At 34.7% G+C, this 25,344-nt stretch overlaps 1 protein-coding gene and 1 non-coding gene across 5 annotated transcripts in view; both read left to right on the top strand.

The window, feature by feature from the left end:
* Nucleotides 1–25,344, top strand: part of INPP4B (inositol polyphosphate-4-phosphatase type II B) — an 830,315-nt gene that overhangs the window by 351,873 nt on the left and 453,098 nt on the right. For 2 of the 4 annotated variants that reach the window (XM_004768442.3, XM_004768443.3), the window contains exon 1: nucleotides 7,606–7,817. The exons of the other annotated variants lie outside the window; for them this stretch is intronic. The gene's annotated coding sequence lies outside the window, so the exon portion shown is untranslated. Of the gene's footprint in view, nucleotides 1–7,605; nucleotides 7,818–25,344 lie in introns of those variants that run through there. 4 annotated transcript variants of the gene reach the window in all.
* Nucleotides 346–449, top strand: LOC123391244. The gene has a single exon (XR_006605872.1). It is a non-coding gene; the product is annotated as a U6 spliceosomal RNA (small nuclear RNA).

Below are 25,344 nucleotides of genomic sequence, written 5' to 3'. Positions count from 1 at the left end.
AAAATACTCTTCATTTAAAAAAGAAAACTAGTTTTTATAAGGTTTTGAAATTCTACCTATATAAAGTGCCTTCACATGATTGACTCTTTTTATCAATTCATGACTGCTGAAACATCACCCCTGCATTTACTACCCATTCAGGACTATGTTTCAAAACAACATTGATTATCACTGTGACTTGCTGCTGCTAATGACATCTTATGTTTTAATCATTAAGGAAGACATTACTAATATGTTTTTGTGTATGTGTTTGTGTGGATGTGTGTCTTGGTATGAGTTCTATAAGTAGGAATCTGGTACAGCTTGAATAAGGTTTATAACTATTTCCAAGTACATATTTCATGCTTGCTTCAGCAGCACATACACTAAAATTGAAATGATACAGAGAAGATAAGCATGGCCTCTATGCAAGGATGACATGCAAATTCAAGTACATATTTCACTTGTATCTTATTACTAACATTGGTACCATAATGAATAATAATACTTCTTTGTGATAGGGAATTCAGAAAATAAGTATGTATAAATAAAAAATTATGCATTATCTTTCCACTAAGATAAAATCATTGCTAGCTGTTTTGTGTATTTTCTTTCTTTTCAAGCATTTAAAATTCACATGAGTAATAGTTTAAATTTTCTTTAACAATATTAACAGGCAATTTGAACCCTAGAACTTGCTTTCAAACTTCAGGTCATGCTTGTCAATAAATTAAAGACCAAAGTATATTGATTTCATTGTGAGGAATCATGGTTTCACATCACAAAGACAGCAGTATTCAATTATTCAAAATGTTTTTAAAAAGTTAAAGCTTTTTCACTGTAGGTTAATTTTGTATATACTATTAAACATGTTATATAAAGTGATAACACAAGATATATTTTATTGGCCTACCTTTTACATGCTATCCTATACATTTTATAGATCTAAGTTCACATGTATACATGCATTGATATACAGATTATAAAGTAAAAGAAAAAACATAATAAGAAACACACCAGGATTAGCTTGTATTTTTAAATGATGGGGTAACATGTTTCAAGTTCCTAAAAATTGCATTTTTTTAAATTAAACATGGACCCCAAGATGTTACAAGGCAGCACTAGTGTAAAATGCAGGTGCTATTCCTGTATGCATCCTACTCTAGAGCATGTCATGGTAGATGAACTTATCTCAGATGTCTGCTTGTCACTGAGGCTGAGCTGATCTTTTATAGTTGATTGGCACATCATGGCCAAAACTAATACTCTAGCCAGACCTCTGATATACTGTTAAACTGAAATCTCTCATTATTTCTCCACCTTGATTTCTACCAAAGAGTTGATAAAACTCCCTAAAAACATAATGAAAAATCCAAAAACAGGTGAATATTTTCTGTGACTACTGCTCATCTCTTTTTCATGCTTAAACCTATTGATTTCAAGATGAAATAAGTTTTAAAATAAAAGTGTTCTTAAATGGTACAGATACAGCATGTTCTTTACTGACTTTTATCTTTCAGGGGTCAGAGAAGGGTAGATAGATGATTAGATAGATAGATAGATAGATGATAGATAGATAAGCATTTTATATTTAATGGCCAGGATAACCATTTTATATTTAATATTTAATGCTAATAAAATCTGGGTTCTAGGCTGTTATTACCCTCAATTATTATTTACAAAGCTCTGTCAGTACACATGGTATTTAATGTTCAATGAAATTGTGCCAGACAAATTCCCCTCCCTGTTGGAGCCTCCAAGCTGAAAATAGGGGAAGGATGCATGAGAGAAATTGTGGGAAGGACAGAGTGATTAAGAATTGCAAAGTTGGAATTGCTTTGCTCAGTAGGTAGACAGCAAGGAGAACTTGAATGCTGGGAGATGATGCTTAGATTGGGAAGCCATTCAGTACAATAAAACCAATAACTAGAAGCAAGCAAAGGTATTAGAAAAGGAGAGTTTCACTCTTTAAGTGAGAAATCCATATCTGCAGCTCAGAAATTTCTTCATGCTTCGTGTTCACGATGGTTTCTCAGCACCAGCTCTTACTCATTGTATTCCCAACCAGTGAGCCTCAAACTTGAACATCATCAGAATCCATTCAGCCGGGTGGGGGTTGTTAAAACCAGTTGCCATTAGTGGGTCACATGTTGGTCAGAGTATCTGAGTCAGTGAGTCTGGGGTCTTGAACTAGCATTCCTAACAAGTTTTCAGATATTGCTGCTATTGGAACCGCCCTTTGAGACCATCAATCCTAAACTAGTATCTCCAATTCCTCTTACATCTTGTCCTCCAAACTGCAGCCTAGAGGCATCTCCAGTTCTTACCTTACAATCAGACAGTTCCCCAGTGCTGTCTCTGCTTTCCTAAGAATGTCCTTCAGATCTGTTTTAGCTTTTCGAACTGACAGAACTTGATCTAATTAGATCTTACTACCATTCCTATCACTAAGGCTAGCCATAGTAGGAACTACAATGACTACAACTAACCACTTTGAACAACTGCTATACGCAAGACTATATAGTAACCATTTTAAAATATATTATCTCACTAGATAATGGTACTAGATCATTTGTATGATCCCCACTTACAAGGTAAAAAATTCATTTGCAGCAAGATTAATTTTATTTGAAGCAAGATTAATTCGCTTGCAGTGAGGATTACAGAAAGGATATAAATGAACATTTGTCTGACACCAAAACCCATGTCTTTATGTCCATCTTGTGTTCAGACCCTGCCTGAAGGCCACTGCACCCATCATGCAGTCCCCATGCATGATTGGGTCAGTGTAATAGTGAACCCTCTCCCTTCTCTCAGCTACTAGTGATCTCCTTTATATTACAAAGACTTAGTATGTATGAGGTGGCATTAGCAATCAGTACAGAAAGGATAGATTAATCAAGAAATGTCACTTGGGCAATTAAATGCTTGTATGACATAATACACAAATAAATAGAAGATGGAATAAAATCCTCAATGTGAAAAATAAAACTGAAATTTTTAAAATAAGACATAAGATGCCAAGGTACAAATGTCACATGAGTGGTAAATATGAACACCTGTTGAAATATTAAAAAAAATTAAAAAATGAAAGTTGAACCATAAACCAGGTAAGTTATTTGTAGTGAATTTGAACAGTGAAGGATTAGTTAGGGAAATATATAAGTAACTGTTAAATTTTCATGATTCACAGAAGAGGGAAACCAGGTGGCCAATATGTTTATGAAAATATGTTCAGGATCCAAAAATAATAAGGGAAATTAATGTTGTATATCAGCATTATATAAGTCCATACACATCAGATTAGTATGTCTGAACATTTGCAGAGATGTGAATCCCTGGGAATTCCTGTGGTGTGCTGGTGTGTGACTTGTTTAATTACTTTGGAGAGAAGTTTGAAATATCTACTAGCATTGATAATGTGGGTATCTATGACTTATTCATTCTACTTCTAGGTAAATACTCTGAAACATCTCTTCAACAGACACACAAAGATTTACGTGCAAGGACATTTATCACAACATTCTTAAGAATAGGAAAACATTGAGAACAAGCCATATGTTCTTTCTTTAATATTTAATTTATTTATTAGAGAGAGAGAACGAGCAAGGGCGACAGACAGAGGGTAAGGGAGAAGACTTCCTGCTGAGCAGGAGAGGGGCCCCGTCTCAGGACCCTGAGATCATGATGTGACCCCAAGGCAGTCACTTAACTGACTAAAGCACCCCTCCCCCAATCCACATTTTCCTAATAGGTTATTGGATAATTAATTTTTGTGGTCTATTTATACAAAGAACATAATTCCTCAGTTAAAACAGATAAACCAAATCCATATATACTATCATAATCCGTCTCATATACATAATGTTGAGTACAATTAGTAAATTGCAATGTGTATGAAAATGATAGTTTTTAAAAACTTAAAACACACAGGAATCCTATATATTATTTGTGAATCCAAACATACAAGTTAAAGTAAAATATATGATCAAGAATAATATATACCAATTTTGGGATGTGGAAGACGAAGGAAAATGGGATGGGGGTTGGCCTTGGGTAAGGAATCTTTTGATTATTATTTGGATGAAAAAATCTGAACCAAATATGGCAAAATGTTAAATGCTTGTTAAATTAATGTGGCAAACACTTGTGTTATTTTTTCTCTTCATTTATAAAATTTTTGTGATCAAAAGGGAACATTTTAATGAAGTCCTCCATGGTGAAAGATTTTGAATATTCTGGCTTAGTCAAAATGCAACCATTTTCTTTGCTGCAAAACTTTTCAGTCATTAGTATGCTAATGGCACTGTGAATTGCCAAGAGGATAATGTCTAATGAAATAATTCCCAAACTTATTTGACCATAGAAGTTTTTTTTTTTTTAATAAAACATCTATTAACATCTCAAGGATCTTTTGGGAAATGCTGTTATACATCACAGCTCTTAACTTTCTCTAATTGTTTCATATAATTTAACTTGGTTTCTATGGTTATATTCTCCATCTCCTTGAATTAGTACCTGTCTTACTCCTTATAACTAGGCATGTAATGGACATAAATGTAATAAATACTTTGATAGCTTGTTTGATTTTTCTGAGAACCATTATACTCAGTGTAGGTTTTGGGGATAAATTAGTGAAAGCAATCATTGTGTATAATTTTATATGGAAATAAAAAAGCAAAACTCAAGAACACAAAGATCAATACAAGGGTTAACAGTATTTTTCAAACAAATGGAATATAATGATGACAAAACATTGCCAGAACTAGTTGCTGGAAACTTCTTCTCTTCATTTATTCATTCACCTCATCCAACAAGTATTGTGAAATATCTAAAGAGAAATTATTGCTTCCTAACATATAAGAAGTCTCATACAATCCAGTGCACAAGACTTCCCAGAATTAAATGATTTCCCAGAATTAAATGACAAATGATTTCTCAAAGAACTCAACCCTTTTGAAATTATATTGAGTATAAATCCTTTCACAATTTTATTAAATAATTAATTCATATGAAGATTTATAAATAGTAGGTATATCTCTTTGGTTTATAAGGGTATAATTTGACACAACAATTAATAAAATTGATTAAGCAAAAATTTATTGACTTACATTTTATTTTTCATTGTCCACACCTAAAACACTGTTAGCCAAACTTAGTAGCAGAAAGAAATTTCCCTCATTACTACCTTTTGACAATTTACAATATATTAAATGCAGATGTTTGATGGAAATATCAAAATTTTAAAGTAGATATGTAAGATCCAGTACAGGGGTTAATAAGTTAACCCTTGTCCATTTGAGTGTTTCAGAAAAGCACTCTGTGATTCTCGTTTCATAACTTCTACCATTTATACCATTTTATATTTGGTGAAATTTTGTGTCTATTTGCTTAAAGATAAAACATTTGAATCTCATTCTTTTTGAATTTTTTATTTTATTATAATTTCCACAGCTCTTTAAAAATCATTTTGGGACTTACATAAGAGAAAATTTCTACGCTTTGCAGAAACTAAATTTGTATATGATAAAATCTTGTGAAATATAATTCAATACTTTTAATATTATTCAGGTTAATTTAGAATTTTGACATTCCTATGAGAAATTCACATTAATGCTAAGAAAGTAATCTGTGTTTTCAAACTTATTCTTATGTTGGAATCTAATGCTGAAAACAGCTTTTTAAATAGTTTTACTAAAAAATTATACAGGCACCTAAAAGATTTCAGAGATGTGATTTTTCATCTGTTTTGTTATTTTAGTCAGGGAAGTATAGTGATATAAATAGTAAAGGTATAGCTTCTCTAATTGTATTACCTTTTAATACTGAACTGAAATGTTAGTGATAAATTGATTTTATACAGAGTAGAAGGCAGGTAGGGAAGAATGATACATTATCTGCTTTAGGTGCTTCAGCACCCTTTGTATAATGTTATTATGAATCAAAAATAAAGTTACAATTAATAATTATTTGAAATTTTTCTGCCAGTAAAGAAACTCATATTTTATTTAAGAGCACTGGAAGACCTTTGCAGTATTTTAGCCAGATGCTCCTCTTAATTGCCTAACTAACTTATTTCACTATATGTTGAAATAAAATGACTCGATTCTGGCAGTTAACAGGGGTTAATGACAGAACATTAACTCACTACTTATAACTGTCTGGGTAATAAAATGACATCACCAGTATTCCACTTAGGCTATTATAAGACAATGAAATTATCTACGTAAATTAGAGTTACGTATACATTATGAAGATAAGCATGTAGTATTTATTTTTGTAAACAATTTCTTGGACGAGGACATTTTTCAGTTTGACTTTCATTGAACAGATGTAACTATGGACATATATATCTTAGAGTATTAATTCACTAACATTGTGTCATTGTCAAAGTGATCATGCCTTCCTGTTGCTCCTCACTATTTTGCCATACCAATAAGAAGGTCTTGCTTGAAAAATAGGTGAGTAGTGTCAGGTTTGGTGGAAAGGTAAACCTTGTATAAAAGAAAATCAGAATGAATAGTATTTTAGTTATTTATTACTACATAGCAAATCACCTTCCCCCCCCACACAAATCTTTGTGATTTATAGCAGCAAACATTTATTATCTTATACAGTTTCTGTGGATCTAAAGTTTAGGAGTATCTTAGCTGTGTGATTCCGGCTTGGGATCTTTCATGAGGCAGCAGTCAAGATGCTGCATTCATCTGAAGGCTTGACTGGGATGTGAAGATCTGCTTCCATGATGGCTTAATTATATGACCGGCAGGTGGTGCTGACTTTCAGTAGGTTGCCTCAGTTCCTCATTATTTGGACTATCCCTTTGAATATGCTCTTACACTGTAGCTGGTTTCTCTTAGAGTGAATGATACAGGAACAAGGAAGAGGTCAAATGGCTTTGATGAACTAACCTTGGAAATCAATATCATATTGGATATACAGGTATCCAATGTGGGAGAGAACTATCTATGTAAGTGTGTGAATATCAGAAAATGATGGTTATTGGAGGAGACTACCTTAGAAGTTGGCTACTAAAGGAAAGGAGGAAAAAAAAAAACATGTATAATTTGAATGAAACACTGTACCTTGTCTTTGTTTCAGGACAATGAGTATCTCAATCACTGAAAATAATTTCTGACTGATTTTTGCAAGGTGAAGTAGCACAGAGGTTTTGCTATTGCCATCTATACAAATAAATCATTTTTGTTCATACCAATAACTTTGAAGTCTAGGTCATATAGAAAGGTGTCATTTTGTGGTGGGGTAGCTCTAGTGCCATACATCAAGAAGGTGACAGAGCTAGAATTAGAAAAGCAGGTCCCAGGGTTCTTGTCTTTTAACATTTGGTCATAATCATTGTTCCTTGCCAGTTCAGAAGTACCCCCAGGAGATTCCCCAGATACTTATTGCTGAAATGGATCAATATTATGCATCCATCTCCAACCATTGCTCTATGAAACTGTAATTCAGAGAGATGTCAACTTGTATCTATTCCACTGGTAGATGTACATGCTCATATGTTTTAAGACTCTTGTGACACATGTTGATGATGAAACAATGAGGTTTGTAAGCAAAGACAATGTGTCATTTACCTCCACACACTTTAACTTTGCAAACATCAAGTCATAGTGAAAAGAAATGCATCGTTCTAGCCAAGCAGCTGAATCATAGCTGTAAAGCTAGACCTTCAACATGAAAACCAGGAGTGGAGCAGTGAAAGTTATGAGAACTATAAAGGTGGATCAAAGGAGAAGAAAAGGAGGGTAACCATAGTTTTGGAATTATGGCTCAGCATGTTCTTACATCCTTTCACTGGAAATAATCTCTACTCTCACAAGGTGAGCTGTCAAAGTAAATGACAAGATCAACTTGAGATGTTTTGAATAAGAGGTGTTAAGGTCAGTTCAGATGTTTAGTCTTTTTTTGAGACCAAGATATATTCATAGACATACATTGTTTCTGATGAATGGCTAATTAGTTTGAAGGGGAAACAGGGATGCACCTGGTATCTTTCTGTACCATGGGATTACATTTCCTGGATGTATTTTACTATCTGATTCCAGGAAGTCAACATCCAGTTTTATCAGTTGCATAGCATCAGATATTTTTATACTTAATTAGGCTAAGTACCTGATTTATGACACCTGAGTCAAGGTTTCAATAAGGTCATCCACCTCAAAGAGATCAACATCCAAATTGAATAGGTCTGCTACTGCCTTCCTGCTTGACATTCAGGATATTTTACAGACCCTATGACTGTTATTGGAATTAAAATGTGTTCTATTTGTAGACCCCAATTCCTGGCCTCTTATAAAAATCAAAAAAAATTGGCAAATAATTTTTATATAGACTTGTAGTAGGAGTAATGGAGCTCTCTTTGGATAACTCTAGAATTTATTTCCTGAGTCTTTTGTGCAGAACTTAGAAAATGGGGATAGTGAGGGTTATACTGCATTTATCTTTTTGTCCAGTCATATATAAACTAGATGAAAAGATGAATGCTCAGATTCCTGATTTGACGAAAGTTTAACAACAAGCCTATTTACAAAGATGTGTTCAGTATTTAGAGAAAATAACAAATATGGTTCAGTGCCCTAGCAACTGTAGTAACAGAGAACTATTGTTATCTTCAGGTTTTTAGGGGCAGAGGAAGGGAGAGGTAGCAGAATCCAGAGTGAAGTGAGTCATTTGAAGTGTTGTGGTTTCAAAAGAGGGATGCAGCTGACCAGTAGTGACCTGACTAGGAGGAACCAGGAAAATAAATATGTTGTCCTCATACTCCTGTTGACCTCCAATCTCCAGTACTAAACCCAGCTGGAAGCCTATCAATGTTACTCATATAGGTCAGACTCTGAAGCACAGAGCAAGACAGAAAAATGTGGGTTATGGATTCAGAGGGGCAAAAGGAAGACATCAAACATTAAAGCATACTTATAATTGGAAAAATTCAGATAAAAATATACTTTCTAATTCTCAAACCCTCTGAAACTAAAAATTAAAACAATATATGATCATCTCTAGACTGATCGCCTAGGTTTGAATCCTAGCTCCAACACTGACTTCTGGTAGGTGAGTTATTCTCCCTAGGCTTTATCTTTAAAGAAGATAATCATGGTGTTAAGTCCATAGGTTGTTGTGAGGAATAAATGAATTAATATTTATAAAGCATATAGACCACTGCTTTGCATATAGCAAGCATTATATGGCTTTGCTATTATTATTGACTTAAGTCCCACACACTATTCTATATTTGTATTGTTCGTTTCTAGGACAAATAATGAGTATTGAGTTAACTTGGATTCCTGTTGTTACTATTTTTCGATATTCTTTAGCATTTGTCTATAACCTGGCATTAAATATGTAGGTTGAAGTAATTGAATGGAGATCCTTAAGGGCCTCATTTCTAACTGAGGGAGGCAGGAAATATTTTCCTGGATATTCTCATAACAACCAGGAAGTGTGGTGAATATCTTTACTCTAGATGACTAACTGGGTTGATCCTATGTGAATTAAATTTGTGATGGAAAAGTTTAGTCAAATGCTTTAGCTTCCTCCATTAAATGAATCCCTTTAGGAAGCATTTTAAATGGGCTTATGGCACAGAATGGTGGAGACAAAAATAAATCTTTAACTTGGAACAATGCCTCTTCTTGAGATTTATTATCTAATTAAACAATTTCCCAATAAAAAAAGCATTTAAATTGTCATAGGAACCAAGAAACAGCAGTAATAATATTAGCAACTAGCATTTGCAAATCACACTACAGTTTACAAAGAGCTTTACTGGCTCAGAGGTTTTCAAGGTTTTTTGATCAGGTATGGAACCCTTTGGTCATCATGTCCTTATATATGTATATATAACAGAAAAATGGAGTGTTCTGGTTCAAGCTCACATGATTAGCCCTCTTTCCCTTACTATGAGGTAACTCTTATTGAGGGTTGCTGGGCTTCTGAGGAAGACAATGTGTAAGCTACTTTATTCGTTTCTTTCTAAATTCCTTCCCTTCCTTGGGTGTCATCTCACTGCCTTTTGGAGTTCTATTCCAAATATGTAGTGCTGGTCCTCAGACAGTGTCCCTGAAAATAGTTGTGTTAGTGTGGAGGGAGTTCTCACCTGGTAAGAACTTTGAGAATAACAGGAAAAGATGAGAAAAATTAGGAAGACCTTAGCATTTCTTTTTCATGCCACAATGTGATTGTTTGAAACTTAGCATCACATCTGTGACCAAGAGTTAGTGGAGTTTGGGATTTTAAATTCCCCAAATCCCACATTATATAATCCATCCATGTAAACATTGGTGGATTGTTCTTCTCTGTCAGCAGAACACATTCAGTCTTCTAAGCAATGCACTTTCAGGAGGCCATTGAAGGCAAACTAAATTAAGCCTTGGTTTTGCTACTAGTAAGATATTTATGCACACAATATTTAAAATAATCTCAAGGTGTTATGCGAGTGTGCACACATGTGCACATGCACATATATGCTATCTCTCTCCCCCACCAATCTCTTTCAGTCTCTTCTCCCCACCTCGCTCCCTCTCTAAAGACTTGTTTTTTCAGGCTCTAGACTGAGTTCTCTGCACCATCTTGTTTAAAACTCAAATTATTATTATTGGGATAAGGAAATTGTGGCTGGTTTAAGTACCTTAGTAAAGTCTTAGCTGTTAGAATCCGTCCCTAGCCTAAAGTCTTTACTGCAATATTAAACCACTTGTACAAGACAGTACATTTCATCTCCAAAACTGACAACAACAATAATAGCAACACAAATTTTAAATGTCAATAATCCTGGGAAATGTCAATAATTCATAGTAAAAATAAAGGATAGCACACAGTTTAATTCTATCATATGTTCTATGTCTTTGCTTAGAAATTTTGGGGGAAGAATTTGGCTTTATCAGTTCTCTTGTAATTGGTGACATGTAATAAAGTAATTGGTTTCTAAGTGGCTTCTGAGGAATGAATGAGATCTGATTCAAGGGGAACAACATGAGGACTGGCGAGGAAGGGGCATTTTCAAGTCTTGCTCACTTTTTGCCTGTAACTTCATGAAGATCTGTTCCAAAGAATTTCCTGGAAGGTAGCTTTATTCCATTCCTCTTGCATTTGCATATGTTTGAGTTTCAAACATGGTTGATTCTTGCTTATCAATAAATCTCAGATTTAATGATATTAAAGATATCATTGATATCATCTTTAATATCATGATATTAAAGATACCCATCTCCAAGTAGAAGTTATCTACTTGGAGATGGGTATCTTTCTAAGCACCTCCCCTCTCTAACCAGCTCCCTATCTATTGTCAGAATCCCATGACTGTTAAAACGAGAATCACTCTGTGAAATTATTTTATTTATTTATTTGCTTATTTATTGTTGTCTGTTACTTCTTAAAAGAATATAAACTCTATAAGGCATGAATCTTTCTTCTTTCTCTGTCCTCAGTGTTTAAAATAGTATCTGATACATATAAAGCAGTGTGTGTAAATATTTGCTTATTAAATTAATATTCTGAAGATCTTGAGGTACTCTGTAATATTAACAATTTCAGCCATATACCCTTTCAAGTAAGATTGATAAAGAGTTCTTAATGGGGGCGCCTGGGTGGCTCAGTGGTTTGGGCTGCTGCCTTCTGCTCAGGTCATGATCTCAGGGTCCTGGGATCGAGCCCTGCATCGGGCTCTCTGCTCCGCAGGAAGCCTGCTTCCATCTCTCTCTCTCTCTCTCTGCCTGCCTCTCTGCCTACTTGTGATCTCTGTCTGTCAAATAAATAAATAAAATCTTTAAAAAAAAAAAGAGTTCTTAATGACATTTTTAAATCTTTAAAATAGGATGTAAATTAAAAAGCTGTACCAATGGAATAATATATAGAATTTTAGATTCAATATGACTTTAACTATAAAAGTTTGAGAGAGAAAACTTGTAAAGATGTCAAAATATTAAATATAGTTGCTCTCATGGTGAATTATGAGTAATTTTCTCTTGTACTTATAAAACAGTATAATGAGCACGAATTACTCTTATACAGAAAATATAATTAAGAACTGAAAAAATTCTAAGTGGATCAATAATAATTTTCCAATGCTAGTTTTGTTTTCAGAAATATTTTCAAGTTATGTATTAGAGACTCTGCCTAGATAGCTGACAAAATAACAGTAATGATGATTAAAATGAGAGACAGTAAGAAAGCAAGAAAGAAACAAATTTGAGGGAGTTAGAGATATGAGAGTCATCTACTATATATTTTTTTCAAAAACTTGCATAAGTTTAACTATTAAATAATTTTAATATTTAAAATTATCAGTCTTTTCTTGGTCATTTATTTATTTATTTATTTTTAAATTAATTTTTTATTTTTTATAAACATATATTTTTATCCCCAGGGGTACAGGTCTGTGAATCACCAGGTTTACACACTTCACAGCACTCACCAAAGCACATACCCTCCCCAATGTCCATAATCCCACCCCCTTCTCCCAAACCCCCTCCCCCCAGCAACCCTCAGTTTGTTTTGTGAGATTAAGAGTCACTTATGGTTTGTCTCCCTCCCAATCCCATCTTTATTTATTTTTAAAAGATTTTATTATTATATTTTTTATTTGACAGAAAGAGAGCACAAACAGATAGAGCAGCAGGCAGAAGTAGAGGGAGAAGCAGGATCTCTGCTGAGCAGGGAGCCCAATGCAGGGCTCAATCCCAGGACCCTGAAACCATGACCTGAGCTGAAGGCAGCCACTTAACTGACTGAGCCACCCAGGGACCCCTTTTCTTGTTCTTTGTTTTTTTTTTTTAAAGATGGGACCTAAAGAAAGTTATTGAATATCAACCAAGATGATCTGAAAATTTGTTACACAGACAAACATAAGCAAATAGTAATTCATTTGGAAGTTGACATAATACTAATGTTTAACAATATCTTGAGTTTATGGTGACTATATAGGTGGGATAAAAAATCTATGGCCTGACCTACAGGTCAACCAGCTGTCCATCAATGATAGCAGGAACTCTGTCTTTCAGGTAACTTGTATCTCCAGGGCCCAGTGGGGTGCTAAAAGGGTCTCAACTACTTTTTTTTTTTTTTTTTTTTTTTTTTTTGTGTTTTTTTTTTTTAATTTTTAATTAAAAATTAATTTAATTAATTTAAAATTTTAATTTTTTAATTTTTGTTTTTAATTTTTAATTTTATCCACTTATGGAAAAATCTAATCATTGCCCTTTTTCCAGATTTCTTGTTTATTCTCTCCCATGCTAGAACACGGTTAATGCCGCGAAGTTCCTATTTCACGTAGATTTTTTTACAAGTGACATTTGACACGACCATGTGATGCATTTAACACTTAGGTCCCCCGTACAAAATTAATTAAATTGTTCTGATATTTAAAAACTCATTAGGCTTAATTTGTTTAATAAGTTAATATATTAGTCATTGTGATTTTTACAAGATTTAATCTATGGAGTCAAAAGTTATTTCTTCTGTTATACTATGATATTCTTATATATCAGATTTCATATTTTTGTTCTATGTTTGAGGAAAAAAGTTGCCTGCATCTTCTGGTGACTAAATCTTCTGTTTCAGTCAGAGTCCATTGAAATTACAATATTTATGTTCATACTTTAGAGTATTATAAATGGCTATATCAAAGCAAATTGCATCAACTTAAATATACATGTAAGAAATTATCTAAATGTTTTTCTGGAGTAATAAAAGAAAAACAAAAAGGTTAAAAATATACTCCAATAGTGGCTTTAAACCTCATTCTGAAAGTTATAGCTGTGCTATTATTAAATTATTAAATTTTCCATTTCTTTAAAGGATCTGTTCCTAACCTGGACTGTAATATTGGAATCAACCTGGGGAGCGTTTAAAAATACCAATGCCTTCTTCCCAGCCTAGGTATTTTTATTTAATTGATCTGGGGGTAGTCTAGGTATTGGAGTGTTTAAAAGCTCCAGAGGTAATTTTAATGTGCAACCAAGGTTGAGAGCCACTGATTGAAACCGTTAAAACATTTTCTTACTTAGACAACAGTATTGTTTTCCAAACTAACAAGCTGGCTTTTGTAAGCTCTGGATCTACAACTGGTACTAACTTATTTACAGAAGTCCTTCTAAATAATGTCTATAAATGATTGTTAGATGGTAAAACGTGTTCCCTTTTAGGCAGAATGTTAAATCACTTGCCCCCATGTTAAGGTTATTGTAAAGGGTAATTCTGTACCACTTTTAATAATTTATTTTAAGTTCTTCTTAGCATTATGTCCTGATCTGTACTTTATTGGAATTATACTTAATGTTTCCCTTTTCAAAAGTATATTAGAGATTGCTAGCACTTTGAAGATTTTATTTGACTAAAATTTTTAGGATGAAATTGAAAAATGAACTTATGAGAAAGTTAAAGTAGGAATAGCATATTGAACTAACCAAAATGTACCCTCTGGAACTCATAAAGAGGGAAGAAATTTGAAAATTTTAATACAACTCTGCTTTATGTAAGACTAGAAAATGAAACAAGATATTCTTCATTTCCCAAGATCTCAGAAACCCAAGTCATATTCAATTTGAAACTGACAAGTCTATTTAAAGGATAAATTAGTTTAGAAAATTTGGGGGAAGATATCCACTGTTTTTAAACTTAGTTTCCTATAGTTTGGTGGTTTAAAAACATTCTTTATATATTGATTTAGTAATGTATTATTGAGTGGACACTTAGGGATTTTATACTTTTATTTCTCATTTACCAATGCATTTTTAAATTTAAAATATGGCTCTTGAGGAAACTCAGACAATCTTTAGCATATTTCCAAGAATGCATAAGACAAATACAAATAATAGAAGGTTTAAATGTGGGACAAACAAAAATGAGACATAATATCTGTCTTTTACTCCCAAGTGCAGTTGATGAGGATGGGCTATAACTTTACATTACAAAATAAGTCAAATTAATTTACATAGAACCATTTAAAGCCAGTCTGTCCTGGTATGGGTTTTCTACCTGTGTGTGAAGGGGAGAAGGGAAGGTGTTTAATTTTTTTTTATTGTCAACTTGCCAAATAAAATGAAATCAATGTGCCACAAGTGAATTAGATATATGTTTGTTCTTTATTATTGCTACAATAACTACTTTTTGAGAAATGAAAAAGAAATCAAGTAACCTGTTTGGGCTAACTTGCCAGTTAGGAGAGCATCTGAAAACATAACATTTCTCCTAGGGGGCTTTGGGTTAATTGAGGGCTAGTCTTTGGTCAGCAAGACAGTGATTGGTGGTGGCAGTCTATATCGGATTAATCATAGTTACTACTGTGTCTCTAAACTGGCTGACATGAACCTCTAAAGGATTTAGTGGCAGAGTGGCAGTTCATTAGCCTATATAGACTAATTAAACATCTAATTAGATTCTTACTTGGAAATAACCTTCATGTGATTAAGAGTCCAGAGTGACTCAGCAAGCCCACAAATTGGATTATCTGGATCTTCAACTCTCATAAAAATAATGTTGTTTGAAGAGTTAGCTCGGTCTCAAAATAGTAAATGACAAACTTAGGACTTAATTAGATGTCACTTATTTCCTCATTTATTTATTAAGTAGTCAATTCTGGGACCTCTATTTTCCTTTCTTATTGCAATTTTAAAATCGTTATTGTACTGAGAGTTTAAGTCAGACACCATACTAAGCAATGAGCATGCATCATATCGCTGCATCTTTACAACAATAGTGTGAGGGAGGGGCCCTGATTCCTCTTTTATAGCCATGAGAAAACTGAACCTGAGAGCTGAATACCTGGTTCATGTTGCTACAGTTAGTAGAGAACCTGGACACCATCAACAAGGGTATCATGTTCTACCCCAATGCAAAATGCAGACTCACTTGGTATTAGCTTAATAATTCAATATTCTTTAAATTGTATTTGTTCTACTCATGTTTCTCAATAATACTATCTTCCAAAGCTATTTTTTAAAGATTTTATTTATTTATTTGAGAGAGAGAGCGCAAGGGGAGGGGCAGAGGGAGTAAGAGAGAGGGAATCTCAAGCAGACACTGTGCTGAGCATGGAGCCCAACCAGAGGCTCAATATCACAACCCTGAGACCATAACCTGAGCCAAAACCAAATGACTTAACCACTCTGAGTCCCTAGGAGCTATTTATAGTTATTTCTTAGTTGTCTACTTTTGCTACTTTTAAAAACTATTGTCTAACAATCTGGTGCAGGGTTTTGGCACAGACTAATTTCTTTGGCCAGGCTGAGACCTAGAAGAGTGTTCTTAGGATCCTGATTGTTTATAGCAGGATTTCTCAAATAGGTATTATTTACATTTGTAGCAAATTATTTGTTATGAGGGACTCCCTGTGCGTTTTAAAATATTTAACAGCACCCCTACACTCTACTCACTATATGCTAATAGCAAACTTCCTGCTTCTGTTCCTAACTGTGACAACCTATAGGGTCTCCGTACTTTACCAAATGATTCCTTTGGGCAAAATTACCCTTGGTTGGGAATCATGGTTTATAGTGTCAAGAAATGGTATTAAATATTTTTTTTATTAATCATAGTTATTACCATGACTATTTTGTGAAGTTCTATACAGTGGTTGCCAAACAAAAATTACACTGAACAGAGTTAAACAAGGAAGAATGTTATCAAGACTATTGCAATAGGGAAGAAAGATTAAACTCAACTCTGTGGAAACAAAAAGGAGAAGAGTTTTAAGCACTGTGATGAACTAACAGAGAAGTACTGGGAGGGCTTAGTGGGGCACTTGAAATGTGATTAGGCCATCTGTGTTTGTTCATTGATGCTTATGGAGGTTAGACTCCTTACCTACCCACAGAGACTGGGAGATAAGCGTACTATCTTTCTTAATAATTACATTTTAAAATAATGACCCATGGCTCCCTGTGAAAAATATTCCTGGGTTGTAAAACTGGCTAGAGGCCAGAATATTTACATATCAAATGAGTAAAATAAGAATTTACAATTGCAAATTTTTTTAATTAAATTAATTTATTTATTTTCAGAAAAACAGTATTCATTATTTTTTCACCACACCCAGTGCTCCATGCAATCCATGCCCTCTATAATACCCACCACCTGGCTCCCCCAACCTCCCACCCCCCGCCACTTCAAACCCCTCAGATTGTTTTTCAGAGTCCATAGTCTCTCATGGTTCACCTCCCCTTCCAATTTACCCCAACTCCCTTCTCCTCTCTAACACCCCTTGTCCTCCAGGATATTTGTTATGCTCCACAAATAAGTGAAACCATATGATAGTTGACTCTCTCTGCTTGACTTATTTCACTCAGCATAATCTCTTCCAGTCCCGTCCATGTTGCTACAAAAGTTGGGTATTCGTCCTTTCTGATGGAGGCATAATACTCCATAGTGTATATGGACCACATCTTCCTTCGTTCCATTCATTCGTCTGTTGAAGGGCATCTTGGTTCTTTGCATAGTACAATTGCAAATTTTTAAAAGGAAGACAGTTATATCATCTCTCTGATATGTGGAATTTGAGAAAAAAGGCAGAGGATCATGGGGGAAGAGAGGAAAAATGAAAGGGACGAAACCAGAGAGTGAGACAAACCATAAGGAACTCTTAATCTCAGGAAACAAACTGAGGGTTGCTGGAGGGGAGGGGTGTGGGAGAGGTGGGGTGGCTGGGGGATGGACACTGGGGACGGTGTGTGCTATGGTGAGTGCTGTGAATTGTATAAGATTGATGAATCACGGACCTGTACCCCTGAAACAAATAATACATCCTATGTTAATAAAAATTTAAAAAAAAAATAAATACTCTAAAACAAAAGAGGTTGGGGAGTGGGATGGGGTTTATAGTCAGAAAGAAACTGTCTAAAATTTAGTCAAGCTGATGGGAATGGTAAAACCATCTTGGTGATGGTTACGATGATGCCTTTATACTTAGGGTGAATTTAGGACACGTCATTCTTAAGTCAGTGGTTGGGTTGAGATTTATGCAGCCATCACACTCTCTCAGTAAAAAAGTGTCTGTAGGAAGGTCTGCTGTTGGTTCCATGACTTGCTTTATTGCCCTCAGTTTATGCCTACCTAAGTTTCCATATCTTCATTTTATAGAGCTGACAACTCACACCCAGAGTTTCATCAACTCTGAGTTTAAGCTGCCATTGCTCTCAGCAAATGATGATCATGCATTTTCCAAACTGAGATCCATTTTAAACAGTTGTAAACATTATCAGTTAAAAGAACAGGGTAGGTGCTGTCTTCATTTCTCATTTCTAATGGCTGACACATAGTAGGAGCTTAATTGTAGTTTGCTTCATACATGGATGACCCTGGGTCTCTATTTTCATGGGTGTTCAGCTAAATCAAAGTTATCTTGACTCTTACCTAACAAGTCCTCAGAAAAGCAGAAACTCTTCTGCTGCCTAGGGGAAGTTTTCTGGACTTATCCTCTAGAGGTACAGGGACACAGCTGATAGACAAATGTCTTGGATTCTGTGGCTGACTTCAGTGATCTCTTCATTCCATAGCAGTTTAATCAGCTAGTATCAAATGTTTAATATGAGCAAGATACTGTGCTAACCACTGGGAATTAAAAGGCAAGATGCCATACCCTTAAGGAGCTCACTATTTCAAAGGAGTCTGACTATATTCTTGGATACAATAGTAAATGATGAATTGGGTTTAAGGCTATGGGAGCAAGAAGAAAATATTAATTTATCCAGTGACATTGTGAAAGGCATGGAGACAATGTTGTGGAAGGCAAAACCAGACGTGGGGCAGAATTTCAAGGGCAACATAAGTGAACAGCGTTAGAAAAACCAGAGGGTAGAAATAACACTTTCTTATATCACCAGTCAATAACAGATAATCATGAAATAGCCTTATTCTTTCTCTTGCCACTGCCCTCTAATAGACTTCATTGAATTTTCTTTCTCAGTTACTGGGGGAGATCTCAGAAAGAACCCAGATCTTTCCAGGAGGAATACTCCTGGTGTATTAGAAATTTTCTGAATATATTGAGAATATATATACAATTACATATTATAATTTTCACCTCTAATTCAGTTTAAGGCATCTGCCATCTTTCCAGCTCAGTTCTGACACAAGAATTCCTCAGATCAACAGTGGGGAAGGGGAGGAGGACATTATCTATTTTTTCACTCTTTCTCCATTTTGCTCTCACAGTTCTTTTATCCCCAAACTCTGTAGCTGTGGGTCTTCCATGGTTGAGGAGGTAGGAAGGGGTGGGAACTAGAAGTAAAGGAACAGTTGCAAGCATTAAAGGTATTTTAATTTTAAGGTATCTCTTCTCTGGTGCTCTTATAATCTGACATAGTGCCCTGTGTTTCATATGCCCAATAGCTGTCTCTTTCTATGATGGAATGCTTCTTGATCATAGTCTGGATATGGGGGGGAGGTGAAAAGCCCAACCCTCCTCTTTTCTAGGCTAAGAAGTTTTCTAAAGAGCCCCAATATCTTATCAACTTTAGATGGACTGATGACAGGTGACAAAAAAGGAAGGTAAGGGCATGTTTAGATTTATCTCAGCAAGTCTGGGTAGGCGTGCCTAGCAACTCTCTTTAGAATGTGTGAAGTACATTTATCACCTGCTATCTTCAATTTTAGGACCTCAGCCAAGACTCTATGGCAACAGAAACTTCCACTAAAAATCCAACTACATTTAAATTTGTAGACTATTTACTGCTTATACAGCACTAATATACATTGATGACAACAGACTGTGTTAGAACATACCTGGGGATTGAAACTGGATTTCCCAAACATTAAACAAACTTTTGATATTCATCTAAACTATGGGGACATTAGTTCTTTTATCTGCAAAATGTGGGAAATGGAACATACTTTTCAGTATTGCTATATACAGCACAGTGCCTGGCCTCTAGTAGGTTTTCATAAATGTGTCAACATGTTCACTCTTTGACCCAAACAAAACTCTTTGAGTAGGTATTGCAGGAATTGTTTGGGAAACAAACAGAATACTGGACAAAGGAGAGTCATTGCACTTAGGTGAGGGATTGATTTTAAGGATCTTGATACCATATTAAGTGATTTTAACTTTCTATACCTAATCAAAACAAAGGAAAGAGAATTTAAAATATAACAGGACATAAAATCTTAAAAAAAAAAAAATAGGGCGCCTGGGTGGCTCAGTGGGTTAAAGCCTCTGCATTCGGCTTGGGTCATGATCCCAGAGTCCTGGGATCGAGCCCCGCATCGGGCTCTCTGGCCCGTGGAGAGCCTGCTTCCTCCTCTCTCTCTCTGTCTGCCTCTCTGCCTACTTGTGATCTCTGTCTGTCAAATAAGAGTGCTGTGAAGTGTGTAAACCTGGTGATTCACAGACCTGTACCCCTGGGGATAAAAATATATGTTTATAAAAAATTAAAAAAAAAGTAAATAAAATCTTAAAGAAAAGAAAATAAAATAAAATATAACAGGACAATTTCAAATCCCTTACACTTGAACTTCAAAATCCTCTTGCTTTCCACCCGTCCTCCTTTCCTCTGAGATTGAAATTTCATTAGTTTGCAGTAACTGTAATAAAAATGATATTAATAGCCAGTATTTATTGAGCACTTACTATGTACCAGGCACTCTGGTAAGCAGTTTAATTACATAGTCACATTTTATTCTCAAAAGCTTACTGCCTGCATGAGGAAATTTTGAGTTTGGAAAAGTAAATAATCCCTGGAAGTCCTACGTCCAGTTACTGACAAGGTGGGACATGAACTCTGGTTGTCCAGTACCAAAACCTGTGGGCCTACTGCCTCCCTGTTATTTCCTCAACATTCCCACAGGAAATTTCCTTAATCACCAAGGAGAGAGAGATTTAAAAACAAGAGAGTGACCATCATTTGTAATTTTTAAAAATTATGTCCCTATATATAATTTTGCATATTTGTATACTTTTCAATTTTTAACAGTCTTTTTTTTTTTTATTTTTTATAAACATATATTTTTATCCCCTGGGGTACAGGTCTGTGAATCACCAGGCTTACACACTTCACAGCACTCACCAAATCACATACCCTCCCCAATGTCCATAATCCCACCCCCTTCTCCCAAACCCCCTCCCCCCGGCAACCTCAGTTTGTTTTGTGAGATCAAGAGTCACTTAACAGTCTTTTTATCTGTTGTTGTTGGGTTTTTTTTTTTGCCTGATTTTTTTTTTTTTAATGTTCTCCTTCATCTTCAACACTAATCACCACACAAACCACCTGCAAAGGGTAGAAATTCTTGGTGACATCCTAATATTTATCCTTCCATGGTTCCATTTTATATAACTGTATAATGATATAATTTTTATATGATTTGTAAGCATCTATATGTATATTTGTAATCATATTGCAATTATCAAAACATAAAAAAGTGTGTTTCATTCATTTTTCTGTACCTTCCTTTTCTTATTCAACAGGAGAGTTGAATAGGTGCAAGGGAGGAAAAACTTTTCCTCTACCCATCTTTGGTTTATTGGCAGAATTCTCTAAATTAAACTAACAAAGAAACAAGTTAACAAGAGAAAAACAGTCTATTAACACAGGCAGTGTACCTCATGCAAGAAAAACCTCTGATGAATAACTCAGAAGGGTGTTAGACTTGGGCTTATGTAGCATCTTAGCAAAGAGTAATAATTTTGTAGAGAAGTGACAAGACAAAGGAAAAGGACTTTGGCCTTCCAGGGGCAGCAAATTGAGAGAGGTAAATGTACATGAAACTAATGGTAAGTAAGACTCATTAGTAAGGTTGGTTTGTGTTGGTTCTTTCTCAGTGCCATCTCGCCTCCAGTGATAAAGTTGTTATCCCTTCTCCCTCCAGGACAAAGGGAAGAAGGCACCATCACAAAAAGAATTTATGTTCAGTTTTCAGGTAGTTCAGGGGGAAGGCAGAGAGCTTTTCTTCTTCTATCTGATACCTCTCAATGACCTGCAGTTCAAAACAATCATTATCAAAGTGGCATATTTTGGGGAGACATATTCTGCTACCCTTCAAAGGACATACTTTCAGATCAACTGGCAAATCTCTAATTCACTCTTTTTAATGACTAAATAAAATTCCATTATATGATATGCTATCATTCACTTATTCATTGCCCTATATATGGACATTCATGTAACAAGGTTTTTGTTTTTGTGTCTATTTTTGGTGAAAATGAACAGAGGAACAATAATCATCCTGTACATAACTGTTAATGAACTGGGGCTTTTATTCTATGGAAATAATCCCAGTAGTGGGATTTCATGGTAGAAAAGTAAATGCATTTATAATTCTAATAGATGTTGCTGTATTGCTTTCCAAAAAGGCTACAACTCTCCATACTCACAGAAATGCATTAGAGTGCTTTTTCCTCCTATATACCTGTTATTTGGTGTTACAGATCTTTTCAATAGTTAGAAACCTATTAAATAGGAAGAGCTACTTCATGGTGCTTTATTTGCATCTCCCCCAAGTACTAGTAAATTTAAATCTTTTTCCTCTGTGAACTATTCTTTCAGAGTTCTTCACTCATATTTCTATTGAGCTGTCCTGCCTTTTATTTTTATTTTATTTTTTTTTACATTTTATTTTATTTTTATTTTTTAATTAATTTATATATTTTCAGAAAAACAGTATTCATTATTTTTTCACCACACCCAGTGCTCCATGCAATCCGTGCCCTCTATAGTACCCACCACTTGGTACCCCAACCTCCCACCCCCCCCACCACTTCAAACCCCTCAGATTGTTTTACAGAGTCCTGCCTTTTAAAATCACATATGTATAACTTGTGGGCTTCCAGTTTTGTCTAGATTTTCCTATCCCTTGACCACATATGTTGCCGTTTAATTTTTTTTTGCAATTAAGTCTATAATTAATCTGGAATTTGTTTTTTGCATATGGCATAAAATGGGAAAAATTGTTATATTTTTAGATAGCTCATTGTGCCAACATAATTTTTTCATAACCTATTCTTTTTCTACTGATCACATATGGTGAGATCCATTTCTAGCTCTCTCATTCCATTGTTTCTACACCAGTACATAACAATTGTGGTAAAAATATAGTGGCTTTATTATCATAAGTTCTTAAGTACCTTCTCATTGTTCTTCTGTAACATGATTTTATTAACTGTTGTTGGACACCTATTCCCACTGTAAATCCGGAATTATTTTATCCAATTCTTTTTAAAACATTTTCAGGATTCTGTTTGTAATTCCATTAAATGTGTGTGCTAACTTTGGGGGAAATTATTACTTATGACGCTATGGCTTCCCATGCGTAAGGACCTTCCTATTTGGTTCAGATGTTGTTTAATAACTTTTAATAAAATTTTAAGTTTTTTTCATATATCATATGTCTCATATCATTTTTATTGAAACGCTTGTAGTGCTTATAAGTATTATGAATGGTATATTTTTCTCATTTCATTTTTAACTTTATTATGTCTAGAGAACATAAAGGCTAACAGTTATTTTTATATATATAGTTTCAAACTACCTTAGGTTATGTACTCTTCCATTATTATCAATGATTACTTTTACTTTCTGAGGACTCATGATCAAGGAACCAAATATTTCAACCTACTTACTATTACTTGCTTGACTCTTCTTCCCTCATTTTGAAATTTCTGATCTGATCTGATTGTTTATATTTTTCCAAGTGTTTTCTTCATATACTATGTATGGGTGATAACCTCTCTCTTATTACCTATTCTCAAATACTGTCGTTTCATTGTTATGGATGATGGATAGTTTTGGCTGGTAAAGGAATTCTAGTGTTGTCAGACTTGTCTTTCAATTAGTTGTAAATTTTAACCCACTCTACAGGGCTTCATATGAGAAATCTCATTCCAGTCTGGTTTTCTTTTCTCTTAAGCAACTCTTTTGTGTGTGTGTGTGTGTGTGTGTGTGTGTGTGTTTTAAGATTTTATTTATTTATTTGTCAGACAGAGATCACAAGTAGGCAGAGAGGCAGGCAGAGAGAGGAGGAAGCAGGCTCCCCGCTGAGCAGAGAGCCCGTTGTGGGGCTCAATCCCAGGACCCTGGGACCATGAACTCAGCCAAAGGCAGAGGCTTTAACCCACTGAGCCACCCAGGCGCACCTCTTTTGTGTTTTTAAGCTCATATTTTATTTTCTTTGTTTTCAGACTTGTGAAATTTTGATTGCGCAGGCCTAAGATTATGTCTTCTCTTATCAGTGAAGTCTATAACTTAGTGAGCTACTTAAAATGCCCATTTATATTATTCTTCCACTTAGGAAAATTATTCTTCTACTGTAATTCAGTTGTCTTCAGTGTAACTTTGCCTCCAGCTGTTCTTTTTTTTTTTTTTTAATCTTTGGGGAATTTCAATCATTAGGATATATTTCTACTATTTTCTGTCTTCCAAATCTCTTATCTTTTCCTCATATTTTCCATCTGAATATATTTCTTGTTTGTTAGTTTTGATCTGGTCTTTGTAATATAACTCTTGGTCTTCCAAGCCATGATTTTGTGTCCTGGTGGCAATAATCTACTCCATTTCATTTTAATGAAATCTCGAGTTTGGAAACCAGGTTTTTTTTTCTCTGCGTGTATGCATGCACATGTTTATAGAAACATGCTTATGTATATGCATGAGCTGAACTAAATTTTATTCAAATATTCATTTAGTTTAGTTTTTTTTTTTTTTCCAGAAGATTTTCTATTTTTCTGGGCAGGTTTTCTGATTACTCTAATATTCCTCTTATCTCTGGCTGTCAATCCTTCAAAATGGATGCAAAGTTTATTTTTGTTAATTCATTGTGGCTGAGGTTTATTGGGATATTCCACAGAGGGTAGAAGGCACTGCAATTTCTATATCTGTGGGCTGTGATATAGGACCCAACAGCTAAGTGTCTTGATGAGCTGTTGAGGATTTAGCAGGCAAATTGGTCAATGTGATTAGTCCATCTGGGTTTACTAATTGGTGTTTATTAAAGGTTAGGTACCTGCCCCTACAAAGACTGGAAAATAGGAGCACTACTTTTTTGTTGTTTTTAATTGTAGTTAAAAAAAAAAACAAAAATATGAGATCATGAGATCTACACTCTTAACAAAATTTGAAGGTAGTACATTGTTAACTATAAGTACAATACTGTACCACAGATCTTTAGAACTTTTTTATCTTGCATAACTGAATCCAATTCCCACTGAGCAGGAACTCCCCATTTTCTGCTTCCCAAACTATGGTTAATCATGATCCTACTTACTGCTTCTATGAGTTTCCCTACTTTTGATGTCTTATATGAGTGAAATCACGCATTATTTGTCCTTCTATGACTGGCTTATTTCACTCAGTATAATATCTTCAAAGGTTCATCTTTGTCACATATGACACAATTTCCTTATTTTTTAAGGATCTTAAGAGATAT

The sequence above is a fragment of the Mustela putorius genome, unplaced genomic scaffold, assembly GCF_011764305.1.
Source record: "Mustela putorius furo isolate JIRA1106 unplaced genomic scaffold, ASM1176430v1.1 tig00000083_pilon_pilon_pilon, whole genome shotgun sequence".
Classification (NCBI taxonomy): Eukaryota; Metazoa; Chordata; class Mammalia; order Carnivora; family Mustelidae; genus Mustela; species Mustela putorius.
This window is presented reverse-complemented; position numbering and strand designations above follow the sequence as displayed.